We start from the raw sequence: 17249 nt of genomic DNA on the forward strand, positions 1-17249 counted from the left end.
TCACCAGCCTCGCACTGGAATGTGGTCCAGAATAAAGGACTTGAAAAGAACCTCAAAGATACTTTTAAAAGCCATAAAATGTTTTAGCAATTTTGGTTTTCCCTTCCTTTTTCTTATTGAAAAGGAACAGATGGGAACAAAAGTAAACTCTGCCATCTGGAAAGACTGAAAGATTAGTATGAAGAGAGCCAGGTGTCAAGTTTGTTCATTGCCAGCCAGCTTTGCCAATTATCAACATCAAAACCTAGTGTCAACAAGGCCTAAATTACATTAAAGATAAATGATTTTGCAAAGGCTTTTTTTTCGGTATCTCTTTGTCTCTTAATTGTTCAGCTATCTTGAAAACTACACATTTAGGCACAAAATATGACAGAAATTAATTTGAAGACTTACCTCTTATGTCACAGGAAATTTTCTGCCTTGGTCTTTCCGATGCAACTTTTAACACTGCAGTCTTCATTTCAGTTAAAGTCCATCAGCTCCATCCTAATCTTTTAATATTATGTCAATTAAAATTTATCTGTAGTTAATTTGGACCTTGTTCTTATAACAGTTTGAAATGGAAATATAGCACCTGTAAATCTTTGCGTGGGAAATTAGGAGCATATAAACCATCACAGAGCAGTTCAGTCTCTGGATATGGTCTGATTCACTGTCTTTTCTGCTTTAAATATTGGAAATTACTTGTGTATATATTAATATATATATTTAAAATAGATATTTATATGTACACATACATATGTGTGCATATATATATATATATCTACATGTGTACTGACTGGACACAGAACAAGAATGAAGATTTCATGTTCCTTAACTTAGTAGATTTTCTTTTTTTTTCTTCTTTGCATTTCAATTTTGAGAATTCACACCACCTCTGGCTTTAATCTTACGACTACATGTGTAGGTGTCCTTCTTTTAAATGTCCCTGAAGGACATTTGAGCAAACAACACACCTTCAGCAAATAATGAGACTGGTAATGCAGATCTCCAAAAATACAAATAGGGAAGCTGTGCCAACCTTGGCCCAGATCTAAGTTCTGTGAACTCACCATCATTGGTGACATGAATTCCACTTTTTTAAAAGCTTTTCTGTTTGTGTTTTGATTTTCCTACACTCTTTTGAGGTAAATATATTGCATCTCTTCCTCACATTTTCCACTTCTGCTTACCTACTTCTCTTAAAAAAGTACCCCAGAGTATCTCTTAACTTAGCTTAGGGGCAACTTTGGAGTTAAACACCTTCACATAACATCATAGCATTCCTTGAGTCTTTTCCATCATTTCAAACTTTAACCTGGATACAAAGGCAAAATCTGTAAGTCAGGAAGTTCTAATTTGGATTCATGGGAATGAGACTATTTCCAAGGGCCTGGAGTGACAGGACAAGGGGCAATGGCTTCAAACTGACAGAGAGAAGGTTTAGATTGGATATTAGGGAGAAATTCCTGCCTGTGAGGTTGGTGAGGCCCTGGCACAGGCTGCCCAGAGAAGCTGTGGCTGCTCCATCCCTGGAAATGTCCAAGACCAGGTTGGATGTGGCTCTGAGCTACCTGGGCCAGTGGAAGGTGTCCCTGCCCATGGCAGGGGATTGGAACTGGATGATCTTTAAGGTCCCTCCAACCCAAACCAGTTTATGCTTCTATGACTCTAATATGTACATGTATATATAAAGTTATCCAACAGTTTCAATCAATACTTCCTTTCTTCAGCCACACAGAATGCTCACACACTGAATTTCTTGATGAATACCCTTAGTCCTCTTTTGCCATCTTTTGCAGAACAATTTCGCTTCTTAGTTGCAAAACAAATCTTTCCAAAAGCTGGAGCTGCATAAACTGGTACTGTTTTTCCATGCATAATGAAATCCTTTATGCTTCTTTTACAAGCTGGCTCTGATTGCCTTTTGTCAAATTTTGCTTGTAGTCCTCAATTATCTTCTCTGTCTGCATGTTCCTATGGGTTTGTGGTTTGGTAACCCAGTCAGCTGTGGCCGTCTCCTGCTTTTCCTCCAAAACATGCAATTTGTTTTGTTTCTGCTGTGCAACCTGGCAACTTTTCATTACTTTTTTTCTCCCCCTAAACATAGATCAGGAGTTTGTAGTTTTCTTTTCCTCAGTTTGATGCCTCTGTGCCCCAGCACCATCTTAACAGATGGGGGCCACAAACTGCTCTGAAATTTCCTATTTGATTGAAAAAGCCTCAAACATGTGGTGTAAAAAATCTTCTGTCCCACCAATTTTTTTTTTTTAATTTTATGTGGTGCTGATACCTTTCAAAATGTCTTTACCACAGGGTGGTCACTGTCTTGCTCTTCCTCTCCTAATGCCATGGTATGAAGCATATCTATGACCTCTGACCAAGCCCCCAAGACATAAATGACACAATTATTGTTGCTCATGTCCTTTTTCAATGCATTCCTTATTTTTGTGAGAAGACAAACTCCTGTTTGAATCCTTTCTTCTTGACTTCAGAAAAGGTTAGGCTCTTTAAGGACCTTTGGCATCTCTATTTTCTCATCATCTTTCTGCTCTTCATGCTTTACATATAATCTACTTTTCCTCATTTTTCTCCTTCTACAATGCACTGTGCCTTGATGCTGGTTAGACAGAACTCAGACAGAAAAAGGAATTAAGGACAAAGGCATCACTGCATTCCTCTGTTGCAAAGAGAGAAATTGAAACCATCTTTAATGGTTAAAATCAAGGGTTTTTTTTCAAAATTGTTTAGAGGCACAGAAAAAGAATGACTGTATCAGACTTCTGCACTACATCTCCATCAACATAATCAGATGATGATTTAACAGGTTTGTTTACTTGCCTTCCCATTTCATGAAAGACTTTGACCCTTGTTGTGTTCCCTCCTAGATGTATGTACAGATTTAGTGTAATGGTTGTGTCTTAATCACAGAATTACCTCTCCACGATAAAAATTGTGTCAACTTTTCTTCAACCTTATTTCTTTTCTTCTCGGCAATATCTAATTCCCTTACAATAAATATTTTTGTTCATGTAAAAAATATTTGGGTTTTTTCCCCAACAACAAAGAAATCCCAAACTTTAAGGTCAAGCCTAAAGTGTGAATTTAAAGCAAGCTTTAATTTATCATCATGTCCATGTGTACATAATCCATTCTGGTATAAAAGTGCCTGGATTTGAGTTTAACATAAATTATTTTCCAAATAACAGCTACTAAGCCAGAATTAGTTGTTTGTTGGCAGTTACATGAATGAAGTCTGGTTTCTTATCACTTGTCTCCTGTGCCTGTACTCCTTCCCTGAGCTTCACTCCCTTTCATTCTGCTGCACCTCAGCTTCCTCCTCCTGTCCTTTGCTCACCTCCCTGCCCTGTGAGCACCTAAACAGTGCTTTATCTCTTTTCCATGTTCTCTGACTTCCTAAATGTGCTTTAGCTATTTGAGAGCTCTGCTTATGCCCAGTTTAAAAGCTACTGAGTCAGACACTACCCTGAGTGTCCTTTTTCCACCAGTTATCATGAAACTCGCAGGAACTTGGTGTTTTTCAGAATTTTGCACCACTAGCGGATTTGCTTGAAATGAACCTGAGTATTTAGAAATTAGTGGGAGGGATTAGAGGCAATGTGATCCTGAAAAATTTTTTCCTCAACACAACAGGCTAGAAAGGCGCAGTGGGAGTGTATAGGGGGATCTGCAGGGTACAGCAATAATCATAAAATTATAGAATCATGGAATAGTTTGGGTTGGAAGGGACCCTAAAGATTATCTAACTCCAACTCCCCTGCCATGGGCAGGGACACCTTCCACTATCCCAGGTTGCTTAGAGCTCCATCCAACCTGGCCTTGGACACTTCCAGGGATGGGGCAGCCACAGCTTCTCTGGGCAACCTGTGCCAAGGCCTCACCTCCCTCACAGGGAAAAATTTCACTCTAATATCCAATCTAACCCTTCTCTCTGTCAGTTTGAGGCTATTCCTCCTTTTCCTGTCACTTCTGCCCTTGGAAATAGTCTCTCTCCATCCTTACTGCGGGCTCTCTTCAGGTACTGCAAGGCCACAAACAGATCACCCCAAAACCTTCTCTTCTCCAGGCTGAACAATCCCAATTCTAAAGCAATAACTATATGGCTAAAGAATATTTCTGTTCCAAGAAATATTTTCATGTTTATTTTGTGATCATACCTATTTTTAACCACTGTTTAGGAGCAACTGGGAGCTAGTCCAGACTGTCTCTGTGTTGGGAAATTCTGGAAGACCAACCACCTCTTGATTCTTATTTTTGTTTTGTTTTCTGATGGTTACTTGCACCCAGATAATTTGAAGATAGCTTTCTCTTTTAGTCCATAAGTAAGGTCAATTTGTTGTCCTGTTTAAGTTTATTCACTGCACATTGCATCAAGGGAAACAGCCATTCACAGCCTAAACTTGTGATCTTCAGTGCTGACAGCCCAGTGTGTACAGTTGTCCTATCTACTGCCCCTGTAAACCCAGCGAATTCAAAGGTTTTAGTGGGGCCCTGGTACTGGAAAAGAAATGTATTTGTCTGACATCCTGATCAGTACAGCTCTTTCAGAGGGATCAGCAGTCCCTGAGAGTTCATAATTGTGCTGTTGGAGAAGACTGGGACCAAAGCTTTCAGGTCCTTTCACCCACAGCAAGTAGGAACTTGCACTAGCTCATAGCTTTAAGTGAGTAAATTCCTTTTATCACCAGGCTGTAGAAGGGTGTGCATCTGAAAAATGCAGCCCTTCTCACTGGGCACAGGGGTGTGATTTTTTTCCCAAAAGAAAAGGTACTACCCTATGTATCATATTATAGTGGGAAATCTTTTCATAGGACTTCATCTGTCGAATTCCAGCTGAGTTTCCCATATAACTGGGTGAGAGCCTTCAAGTCATGGGCTGAAGATACCAGCTGACAGACAGCTAATGCTCATCACAGCAAAATCCCTATATTCTTTAAAAAAAAATTGGATTACCTTTACCATGTGTTTTTAAATCCCCAAGTATTGACTCATTAGGATATGTATTTTCATGTCGAACTCTTGCATTACAAATATTTTGGGGTGAGAATCTCTCAGGCAGTGGTCTGCCAATGTCATACCCACACAGATTAACTCACATCCAAACCAGTTTGAGTGAATGCTTCAAGGAAGATTTCTTGAGCTGTAATTAGTAATGCATTGCTAGAACCCAAGTACTGCATATTTAAACACCCTTCCATTGGCTCTTATTAGTAATGCATTGCTAAAACCCAGCTTAGCCTTCTGTCATTCATTCAGTTGTTTATTCATTCATTCATTCATTCTTGTTTCTTTTATTTTTGGGGTAGGTTGATTTCTTTACACTTTTCCATTTCTACACTCAGCTCTTGAGATTCACTGAGATGAACAGAAAGTTTTTGAGGGATTTCAGCCGGATCAGACTTCACCTTTCATGGCTCAGGTGCAAAGCTCTGTTCAGCCTCCATCTCTAAAACTCCACAGTATAAATTTTGTGGACTCATTGATACAACTCACCTTGCTTTCTAGATATAAAAATGCCTTTTATGTTGACCTATGCAGTTCCAGGTTATAGGTGATGTGTCTCCTAAAAAAAAATAAATATTAATAACTATAGTTTGAGGAACAGAAACATTTCTTCATGAACAGAAAAAGAATTGCCTATCAAGATCATTTTGCCAGTGTTTAGTGTCCCTTTTTGGTTTGCTTTCCATAATCACTCCTTTAAGTTCATGCACTTCTGAAGGAATTCTGGACTTTGAGCTGAGAGTAGTTATCGTAAATCCGTAAAAATAAGTGTCTGTATGGAGACTACTTGAAAGTGGAGTGTGTTGGAGAGGGTGGGACAAACCCATTTCATATACTTAGCAGTACAGCCTGACATTTAAGCAGTACATATACAGCCTAGCAAGGAATAAGGTGATCAGGGTCATCACTTCAGAGAGGCTTCAAAAGGGACACGTGGCAGAGCCATTGCCCTTCTCCAAAAGGAGGGCCTGGAGATCTTTGGGGGTGCAGGAGTCTTTGCTGGCAACAGCTGGAAGGAGCCCAAAGCAGAGGGAAGGGTTGCCAAAACAGGCTCCAAAGTGTCTTGCTGTGACTCTGACCAAGTGCTTACAACAAACTCTCCAGGAATGAGTTCCAGCTCAAAAAAAAGCAGTCACTCCGTGGAGGTTATTTGGCGCGTCTGCCTGAATAACAAACACACTGGGGTGGTGGCAGGGGGGGTCATAATTCACTTAAAACTAGCTCTGAAAGCTGAAGTTCACCCCTGACAGAGACCCGGCCATGGGCTCTTTCACCAAATTGATCATACAGCCTGTTTTTCCAAGAGTTTTCCCTGAGCCCAGCCTCCTTCCTAGTCTTCTAGCTGAGGGAGTTTCAGACAGAAGGAAAAAGGGGAATTCATTGAATATATTAATATTTTTGACATATTCATTCAGTTCTCCACACCTTAATGTTCTGCATTGATCCAGTGATATCTGGGCCATGTGTGGTGGTGCCAGCAGTATCCAAATTTGTGCAAATACCCATGAAACACGGCTTGTTATGCATAGTTTGGCAGTTCCGTGTAGATAGCCTGCCAAAAGCAGACAGGAGCCTTATCAGAAGGAGACAGGAAATTCTCAAGCAAATTTGGGAGTTGACTTTTGAGATAGGAGTGTTGACAGGCACAGATCCCTCTGTCTGGCAATTATCAATTCTTCTCCCTTATAACTACAGAGCAAACACAAGTGCCTTCAGATTCTGCCTGGGCAGGAGGTGTATTCAAGGCCTGGCTCTCCAGAGCCATTCTAGTTATGCAGTGCTGGTTCTGACCTTGATCCAAAAGTGCAAGGGTCACACTTCCATGCTCCAGAAATCTCACAGCACCTTTTGTTTCTCATGGAATATTTCCACCCAATATGGCAGAAGCTTCTAAGCATATCTGACAAAGCTGCAACATTGTCAAAAGAAAATATAAACTCAACACTAGATTGCATTTAATCTGGGTCTAAAGCACTGTTTAGGAAGCAGGAGAGGTGCTGCTGCAAGTCAGGAGGCTGTTTTTCCTGTCAGGTGCCTGTGATTTTTTTTCTGTTTCTCACCCATTCATCCCTTGGCTCTTCCAAGTGCTTACATAGCTGTGGTCAGCTCCAGCCATGAGGACACTGTCTTTGTGTTAGTACCTTGTGTGATTGCTTCATCACCAGACAATGCATTCAGACAGCAGTAGGAGTAAGATCAGACACAAGGTGAATGACAGTTTTTCTTGAAGTGGAAAACTTCCTTGATTTTCCGTTAAATTATTCTGTCCCTATTGGCAGTTTGCTATTTCCACAGACTTGGCTCATAAATATTGGATGTCTGCCTAGCTGGGAAATTGCATTTCCATTTTCAACACCTGCTATGTGCTAGACTTCTACTAGAGGGCTTGTTGGCTTTCTGCAAGGATGGGATGCTTACAGTTCCTATTGTTACCTGTGACTGTGGGTAAAACATTGTCCTCATCCCAGTTTTTCCTTTCCAACAAGTTTGTTTCGGTTTTCTATGAATTTTGAAGTATTTGTGAGATTCTTACTGGATGTTTTCTGTTCTTGCAATGGAACTACTTAACCATAATTCATGTAGGCATAAAAGATTCTGAGACATGATATTCTTGGCTGATATCCCCCTCCATACACAGCCTTTCACAGCATGTTTGCTAATGGCTGTTTAGGAAGATGCAAGTGTTTGCATTCCATGGCACTGTATGTATAGAGGCTGCAGAGAAGTCAGCAGATCTACTGAGGTGTCATGTAAACAGAGGACATTTTTGATAATTGTAATTATATTATTGCATACAATTATCCAAGGAAGTTATGAAACCATCGTTACATGTTTTGTTCACCAGTTCTCAATAACTGTTTTAGTAAGACAGAGAGATACAGGGCCAAATGCATTCCCTCTCAGGCTGGCAAACCTGGATTTCTGCCCATACACAGTGTGGGTTCAGAATCAGCGTGATATTCTGTGTTTTTCTTACAAAGTGATACATAAATAAGTAAAGGAAAAAAAAGTTTAGGAAATCCAGTAAACTTAATCTGGTAGTTTTGGGAGTTAGACTTTTTTTTTTTTTTTTAGGATTTGTTACCTTTTGCTTTCCAGTGAGTTTACAAAGGCAATGAATTGAGAAATAGACATTCATACATAACTTGAAATAACATATCATAGTATTTCTGTGCAAGTTCTGTCATCTGTTAACCATAAATTTGCAAACACGTTCTTGTGCATGAGACACAGCTCTCTCTCCTCTTGCAGCAACCCTAGAGCTCTCAGAGAGTAAAAGATCCAGTTAAGAAAATCCCACAGGGTCATAAATGGAAATGAAGAGATCACCATCCTCTTGCTCAAAGATTCTTTCTGTGAATAAATATCTGTTCATCTATCCTGTTCTTGGTCACCTCCTGTGAAGAAAACTAAATGCTTTCTAAGAAACTTGTTGTTGTTAGAAGGACATCCTGTGCCTGCCTGATCCTTCAGCCAAGCATTTCTCCTCTTGCTTCACTGTCGCATTAGGAGGGACAAAGATCTGTACCAGCAGCTTGAGCTAATTATCAGCAAGGGAAATCCACATGGCAAGATCTGGAAAGCATGAACTATGACTTTTCTCATGTGAAATACGTTGTTAATGCCACATACCTTGGAAAAGTAAAGCAAGGGGTTGTTTGTTGCAACATCACTGGGATTCCTTCTCGTAGCCAGTCAGGAAAAAAGTTCATGTTTTTGAATGTCTTAAGAACTACATGAGATGCCTGAAACATCCATGCAAAGTTTGTTCTAATTTATCAAAGGCCCTTCTAGAGCAGTGTGTCTTAATGGAGACTCTGCAGAATTCCTTTTGGAATACTGAATGGAAAGAAACACCGGTGGGTGAGCACCTGAGTAAAGCCCTTATCTATCTTGGGACAGTTACAAAGCAAATGGTCTTTACTCCACTGGTTCATGTGTTGAGAGGTATCAGGAAATATCTACACTTATTTCCATGCACTTTTTTGGCTCATATCTTAATTTTTTCCTCATGAAACAATCACTTAGAAAGAGAGGTATTAAGTAAGGTCTCACTCTGTAACCAGGTTGTATCAGTAGGTGGATTTGGATGGAAAATTAACACAAGTTTGCTGAACAGGTTGTTTATACGATCTCTTAGTCTCAAATGCATCATTTGGCTTGATCCTCAGGTATGCAGTCGAGGATCTTCTCCATTTCTTAATCACAGAATCGTAGAACAGTTTGGGTTGGAAGGGACCTGAAAGATCATCTCGTTCCAACCCCCTGCCATGGGCAGGGACAGCTTCCACTAGACCAGGTTTGCTCAGAGCCCCATCCAACCTGGCCTTGAACACTTCCAGGGAGGGGCATCCACAGTTTCTCTGGGAAACCTGTGCCAGTGCCTCACCACCCTCACAGGGAAGAATTTTTCCTAATATCTAATCTAAACCTACTCTTGCTAGTTCTAGCACCAGCAGCACTGTGCAAAGCCTCACCTGTTACTTCTCACAGATGCATCATGTAGGCAAGACTCCTCTTCCATATGGTACAACCATGGAAAATAGAAGCACAGAGTTGAAATGACTGATGAGCACAGTGGCAGGAGATTTCTGTGCTTAATGGATTTGTTGCTATAGCCTTCAAGTACGGGTTTAGCTTACAGCTGGCGGAAGAATAAAGATGAAAATGCAATTTCCTGCCTCTCAGACTGAGTGAAATACACCTGGGAATGAACAGGACTAAGGAACACAATCATCTGGAGTCCCTGGAATGGAGGCTGGGTGGCACATAAGTTTTGCTGTCTCGCTTTTCATAGAAGCACATTTATCTGCTGTGTTCTTTCCTCCGGCCTATGCTAAAGGTTATCACTGTCCTAGATTTTATGCACATTTACACATTAATCAGCAGAGATATGGCACAGAGCTTTTCCTTGAAACCTCTACATATTTGCTGTCTTGCATGACATATGTATATATCATTAGTGGATGTTGATAAGAACAAACGAGAGGGAAATATTTAACAGACGCAAACAAGCACTATACTTAGCTTATGATTTATAAGTTTAAAATGGAGTCCAAATGCTAGTGGTGGGAGCCTTGCAAACTGCATATGCAGTGTTATGTTCTGAATCAGCACTTAAAAATGAAAAATTAAACATTAACTCCGCTTACTTTGGTTACAATGAATATCTTCTGTGCTTTATGAATTACCGAGTCCAGCTTACATTCCAAACTAGAAGTAAAAAGTAAGAAACCCAAACACCTACAAGAAAACTCTTCACTTTACAAGGCTTCTTGAGTCAGAGACCAACATGTGCTTATGCCATCATAGTGTAGTCTGAATAAGACAGGACAAAACAAAGCATTGCAGAGTACACGAAGGCAAATTAATTCACTGGGAAAGCCCTTTGCAGGTCAGTCCTGGAAGGCAAAGAAACTGATCTCCATACTCAGCACTCTGCAAAACAATCACCCAGCAGCATTTCAGAATGTCGAGTCAAGTGATGTCTGCAGGAGATGGAACCAGTGGAAAAACTTTCAGTATTAGATCATCCCCTATGACAGCTGAAAATGGGGGGTTTAATACAGAATAGCAGTGAAGGGAAGGAAAGGAGAGTTTTCGCATAAAAGGAAATCATAAACAGAGAGAACATTCCTTCAGAAAAAAACAAACAAAAAGTAGTTGGTTTTTTTGCCCATTCTGAAAGCAAAGATATTAGTACCCCATAGACCAATCCAGATGAAGTTAGTGGAGAGAATCCTTTGGTGGACTTTAGAGTTACACTGAACTTCTTGGACAGACTAGTGGAATGTGGGTAGGAGGGATCCAGTCCTGTCCATCTCAATCCAGAAATAACAAAAACAGTTGAATACAAACCTATGAGTCATGACCTGCTTGTCCCATGGAAAAAAATAGGTAGGCTTTTGTGGTGATGGCACTTTTCTTCCTCTCTCCCCTTCACAATGACTCTAAACTGAAAAGAGGCACAAAGCAAGGTAATAGTGTTGAGGCAGATAGAAATCAAGAACGAGCTATTCTGGCTGGTGAAGTTATGGTGCTCAGGGAGACATGAAGCGTTGCTGAGATGGAGTGTTTACAGAAAAGGATCCCACAGCTCATATTTGTATTATGTATTTATAAATTCCTGGAACTCAATTTTATAGGGTTTTTGATTAATGGCCGTGCTGCAGTTCAGCTCCAAGCCGATTGAACTTACTGTACTGGAACTGAGAAAGACATGCACAAGCCAAATATGAGCACTACTACTGGGCTGTGATTTAGAGGTGGTTCGCTGCTCAAAGGCATTGCTGTGGAGGCTCTGCTTATTGTACATGTAGAGATCAAAGATAAAGGAGGGCCTCTCAGCAGCCTTCTCAAAATCAGAGTCAGACATATGTTTGTCTCAGATACCTCCATGGCAGAAGAGCTGAAGAATAACGAAAAATGCTGCAATTTCTCCAACACTTTTACAGTAAAGTAGGTGCAGTGCTTGTTGATGCATGGATTCTCCTAATTAAGTATTTATGTCACTTCAATCACAGTATCTTCCAGGAGCATGGCCAAATGCTCCACTTTCTTATGCTGGTGTTGTGTGCCAAGTGTTCCCACACTGTGGTATTTGACATTAGTGCTGTTTCTCCCACACTTCAAGGAAGACATCTGTGGTTATGGCTGGCAAATGCCAACTTAATTGTTGATTATCATAATAATATAGTCAAAGCAGTCTCATTCTGCTGAGGTGGGAGTCACTTCATTAAATACAGTCCTTATGGCTGTTAGGATTTGTGAGGAGAAACTTGACGCCTCTGATCTACTGGTGTGCCAACTGGAGCCAAATGAAGGCAACATAAAAAAATGAAAACAAAAAACCTGGGTGAGAAATCTGAAGATTTGCCTATGCTGAGAGAAACTTCTACAGTCCACAACTTGGGTTGTGGCCTCCCCAGACAGTGTAGCTTTCAAATGTAAGATGGAATCACTTTAGGAGGTGAAATCTGTGTTTGATCCCAGGGCTGGAATGCGAGAACAGGATCCCTGGAGTACTTAATCCACCCTCTTACAATCACTTCTAGTGAAAAATGAAATGGAGGATTAATAATCGTTGTTGATAGTACAAATCTTTAAAAAACATGAGGAACATTTGTACTCCGTTTGAAAACCTAGGAGTTAAGGCAACCAAATCTGTTTTACCTCACTTCTTTCTGAGTATAGCATAAAACTGAAGCTCCATGTCTCTTCTTCCATGCACTTCCATGCACCACGAGAAGGAGCCCACCCCCTGCTACATACAGAGTAAATCCTGAAAAAACTGAATTTGCAGGTAAAACTCAATACTGAAAAATTGTTCCTAAGAAAGAGTTTCTCCTTTAGTGGTTTGACTTTGTGTTTATAAAAACAAGAAACAGTTGCAATGATGCTGGCTTATTAAATAGCCCTAGACTCCTGAAAAAATGAAGAGGTATAGAGTTGCTGAAATTCATTTAATTACACTTTTGCAGCATAATGGGCTTAACATGAAGACAAGCCTTAGTCTGTTTTTAATGAAAGTGTTACTAGTTTTTATGAATGCTTGCCTTTGGATGGATTCCTTTATTGTTAAGTATAAATATTATACATAGGTAGTTAGCATGACCTATTTATGGTAGAATTGCATCACTTTTTCTGCTTTATCTGTGTCGAGTTTCTTCAGTACTCATCCTCAATTTACTTTATTTATGCTCAGCTCTTCTTATTTGCTTTGAGCTTTACAGGACATAGTGGCTGTGTTTCCTTCCTCAGGGCATTTTGAAAGATGACTTGTTTGGAGTGACTCGTGTGTTCTTTTTGAAGAAAACTTTCATTTGTGCCTGTTGAGGTCCTTGTTCCCAGATGGTTCAAATATAAAGCAGCATTTTTCTTGCTGTGCCACACTGTGATGGCTTAGTCACAATTAATATCTGTCAGGCAAACGAGACCCTGATTTGTTATTTCAGAAGTCCCTGCTGTAAGATTTGAGGGTGCAAAGTGGGTCAGCCATCAGTCAGACATCGCAGCAGACGGTCCAGCTCAAACAGGAGTGACAGACAGTCATAAAGTTGCCATTTTAATGGGACAATACTGTGGAAAAAAACCACATTCTGAGCACGTTAAGTCTTGGGAAAAAAAAAGTGATGCTTTAAAAAGGAAGGGCAAAGACATCAGGAGTGTGTTCATACATATATAGGCGGCCAAGATTTGAATTCATACATGTTGCCAGGCTTTTCAGGCCTTCAAAGCAGAAATTATTTCAGGTAATGTATTTGAAAGCACCAAAAGTTAGAGCTTAGCCTAAGGATGCAGAGGACCATTCACACTGGATAGTTAATATTCCTAAACTGGTAATCCATGCCATCCTGGAGGTAGTCATGCCTGGGAGCATTAGGGACCAAAAGGTGGAGGAGACATGAGTGATCTCACTCTTCAACTCCCAGAACTTGCATCCCTTGGACACAGTGCTGACATGAATGATGTAAAGAGATTACAGCCCCCACTGTTTGGTATCACTGTGGGTATAGTGTGTTTAGAGGATAAATTCTGGTCTCCAGCGTGTTGACATATTGTAGTACTGAAAATATGAAGGATTAGGGAATACCAGAGGGATTGTGTGTTTTCATCCTGACTCATTAAGTAATTCTGAGTAAGTGTCCCCAAAGGTTTCCCCAGTGTTTCTCACAGCTTTATCAGTCCCATTCCATGTCTCCAAAAGGAGACAGGCAGACTCCCACTAATTTCTTTTGGAGCTGGATTGGTCCTGAAACATGTTGTATAGGGTATACACAGCTGTTTGCTTAGAAGTCCAAAAAATAGCTAAAAACAATTGACAAAGTGCATGGATGGTCCTTAGCTGGAATTCTTTTTTTATACATTGTGTTCATTTTATTTTTCATGTTTCTGGCTGTCAGATTATAGATCAATGATCAACAAAAAAGTCATAAAAGATGGAGAAAAACACAGGATCACAGTCTCTAATTATGTCATGTAACCTGTATGAAAGAAAAACAAGGAAAGTCTACCCTTGGGGTCAATGAAACTATGACCACTTAACACTTCAGACTTCTAATTCACTTCACTGTGGCCATTTTTTAGGGTGATAAATTGTGGGTTTTTTTCCACTAACATAATTTATCAACTAGAAACCACTTTCATGCTTTCTGTTATCAATTTAGTGTGAAAACTGGAGGAGAGGGCTTGATGAAAAATATCGCAGTGATTCCACACATTAACCAAGAAACGTATTTTTTTGCAGAACAAACTTATCAGCCAAAGGTAGTTCTACTCGAACTTCATGTGCTAAATCTGTTGTTGATACAGTTTATCTGTGTAGGGAATATAATGCTGGATTCTATTTTTTATCAATTCCACATTCCAGGAAAGCTGCGTCTTTGACAGACGACACAACAGCAGGACTTGCCCAGACGGTGGATGCAAAGCATAGAGCACTATCTCAGTAATACTCCTCAAATATCTATACTGTTTAAAAAGGTTGAGCCATTTTTCAAAGACCATCAGAAGATGGGGGCTTTAAAGTTATTTTCACTTCCCAGAGTGTTTGGTAATTTGTTCTGAGACCTGTAAAAGCACCAAAGCACTTCTGGCAACTGAAAGAGATTGATTCTATGTGGCCTTCCAAAAATCGAATAAGAATCTGTGATCCAAAGTTAGTGCCTAGATAAATCTTATTAGCAAGATCAGTATCATCATCAGTATCAAAAACAAGCCCAAATATATGAAGGCCAGGCTGGATGGGGCTCTGAGCAACCTGATCTGGTGGAAGGTGTCCCTGCCCATAGCACGGGGGTTGGAACTAAGTGATCTTTAAACTCCCTTCCACCCCAGGCCATCCTATGATTCTGTGATTTTATGATCTACTGCACCATCAGCAGAAAACACTGTTAGTATCTTTGTGGAGGTGAGGAGTGAGTGGGTCCACACCTTTCTCTAGCCCTGTTCAGACTACCCACAGACCACGTGATCAGTATAATTTACAGCTACATTCATGTAAACCTTTGCTACAGATACCCTGCAGATAGGAAAAGAGTGGCAAGCAATAGCCTAGTTTCCCTGTAGTTTTTATTTTTAGTTATCGTGACACAGATGAGTGAAATGCAGAGTTGAAACAAATATCTAAATATATTTTTGTCCATATATGAATATATCCTGGGAACCTTGGGTACAGAGTTATCTTCATCTCCCACAATGGCTCCCACAACAAATACAGTCTGTCAGCTTTTACACTGTACTCAACAGTGTCATGGAGAGAAATTTAATTACTATCATGCCCATTTCCTAGGTAGAAAAGTATCTTTAGAAAGCTGCATTCTTCTTTTACTTCAGAACCACTAAATGCATCCTAGTTACAAAACAAACAAACAAAAGCTTCAACTGTGCTGCTGAATCAACTTCAGCAAATACACTTCAGACTAAAGCTAACATGTTTTGTCTTTACTGGTATAACATGTAGCAACTACGTGTTCATCAGTAACAGTGGAGTAAAAAAATCAAATTAATTTTAGCAGTGTAAACAAGTCCTTAATGTCTTTCCCAAACTTATAAGGGCAATTCCCATGGGAGTTAGGGCCTGAAAACAGGTTAGTGAATTTAACTGCTGGACTCTCAGAATCACAGAGTATGCTGAGTTGGAAGGGACTCACAAAGACCACTGAGTCCAGCTCCTGACCGAGCACAGGACCATCCCCAGGAATCACACCACGTGCCTGGGATTATTGTCCAAACACTTCTTGAACTGTGTCAGGTTTGGTGCTGTGACTGCTTTCTGACTAGATGAGCACTGAGAAGAAATCCTGCAAAACTTCCTGGAACCATCAGCTTTCAGTTGGCCTCAGCAGGACTTGCAGTCAGGAGCAGTTGGAATGCCACAAACACGATGCTGAAGCCTAGTTCTGATGAGGCCATGGATGTTTGTCACATTTTTATAAAACCATATAAAAAGTCCGATTTTAAATCTATTGTCCATTATTCGGTTAGTTATGGTAGATTTTTAATTGCTGTTACAATAACATCTGGAGGCCTTCGTAAGGATCCACTGCCCCAAAAGCACGCAAGATGCAACTTTCCTGCCTTCTGGTGGATGAGACCCCGCAGACTTCATCATGCAAGGGGAGAGGAAGTGGGGACATGCTTCTGGCATCTGGGGCTGGCAGGCAACCAGGATGCTCTGGGATTGTCCAATGGGCACATATCCAGTCGGGAGAAGGGCCATTAGCATGAGGCTGCAGCTGAAAATAAAATCTTCTCCTACTTTCACACACAACCCCGAGAGGTGGAACGGTTCAGCTGCAACATGACGTTCCTCCTGCTCCGTGACCTCAGTTAATCCAGCGGGCAGGTTCACAGGGCAGGAGAGAGGGAACAGCAGTGTTTGGGAAGGACAGGAGGTTTGGGAGTGGTGGGAACCTCATGCTTAGTGCCCAAGATCTGACAGCACTCACGTACAGCCATGAGGGAAGACGTTAGTCTCCCTCCAAAATCGGAATCCAACATAACCCAACAGAAGAGATTTAACACACAGCTTAAGAAAACAAGGCAGGGGAGGGGAGAGGCTGACAAGAGAAGGGGGTATATTTATGTATGTGCTCCATTCACAGATATGCCCCCAGGCAGTCTATACCAGCAAACACAGCAGTAAGCTGTACTTGTAAATATATATATTTTTGCTTACTCAAACTGTAAACAGTGATGACAGCTGGGAGAAGAGCAAAGATGGGTAGGAGGGAGGAGAGGAGATTTTTATTTTTTTTTTTTTAATTTATCATGAAGAAATACATTTGCCAATCTCAGAACTGGTGAAAAAGTGCACTGGCACCAAACCAAAAAACAGCTCCTGCGTGACACATGCTGACAATCAAGATTTGTTGGGTTTTTTTCACTGAATGATATAATTTCACAAAGCATTGGAATATTTTCAGTTAAGGGTCAGATCCTCACAGGGATGCAAACCACTAGTCAGTGATGTTAAACTGCAGAAAATATAACCTTCTAGGCAAAATTCAGATGCCTGTATTGTCAGACAAAATAGACTTCCAAGGCTTTTACATACTTGTCCCTCAGATCCTTTGGACAATATTGTAAGATCTTATGATTCCTCTGTAATGGCATTATCCTTCAGGTCAAGGATTGACTGCATTGACTTGCAGCAACCAGATGAGATTCTCACTTTGCAATAAACACACCATACAGCCCAGTCTTCCCAAATTCATGAAATGGTTTTGAATCACAAAACTCTA

At 40.5% G+C, this 17249-nt stretch overlaps 1 protein-coding gene across 1 annotated transcript in view; it reads left to right on the top strand.

Annotated features, from left to right (window-relative positions):
• NTF3 (neurotrophin 3) overlaps positions 1-17249 on the top strand; it is a 55775-nt gene that overhangs the window by 14120 nt on the left and 24406 nt on the right. The window lies entirely within an intron of this gene.

The sequence above is a fragment of the Manacus vitellinus genome, unplaced genomic scaffold (genome assembly GCF_001715985.3).
Source record: "Manacus vitellinus isolate BGI_N305 unplaced genomic scaffold, ASM171598v3 scaffold_90_pilon, whole genome shotgun sequence".
In the NCBI taxonomy this organism is placed as follows: domain Eukaryota; kingdom Metazoa; phylum Chordata; class Aves; order Passeriformes; family Pipridae; genus Manacus; species Manacus vitellinus.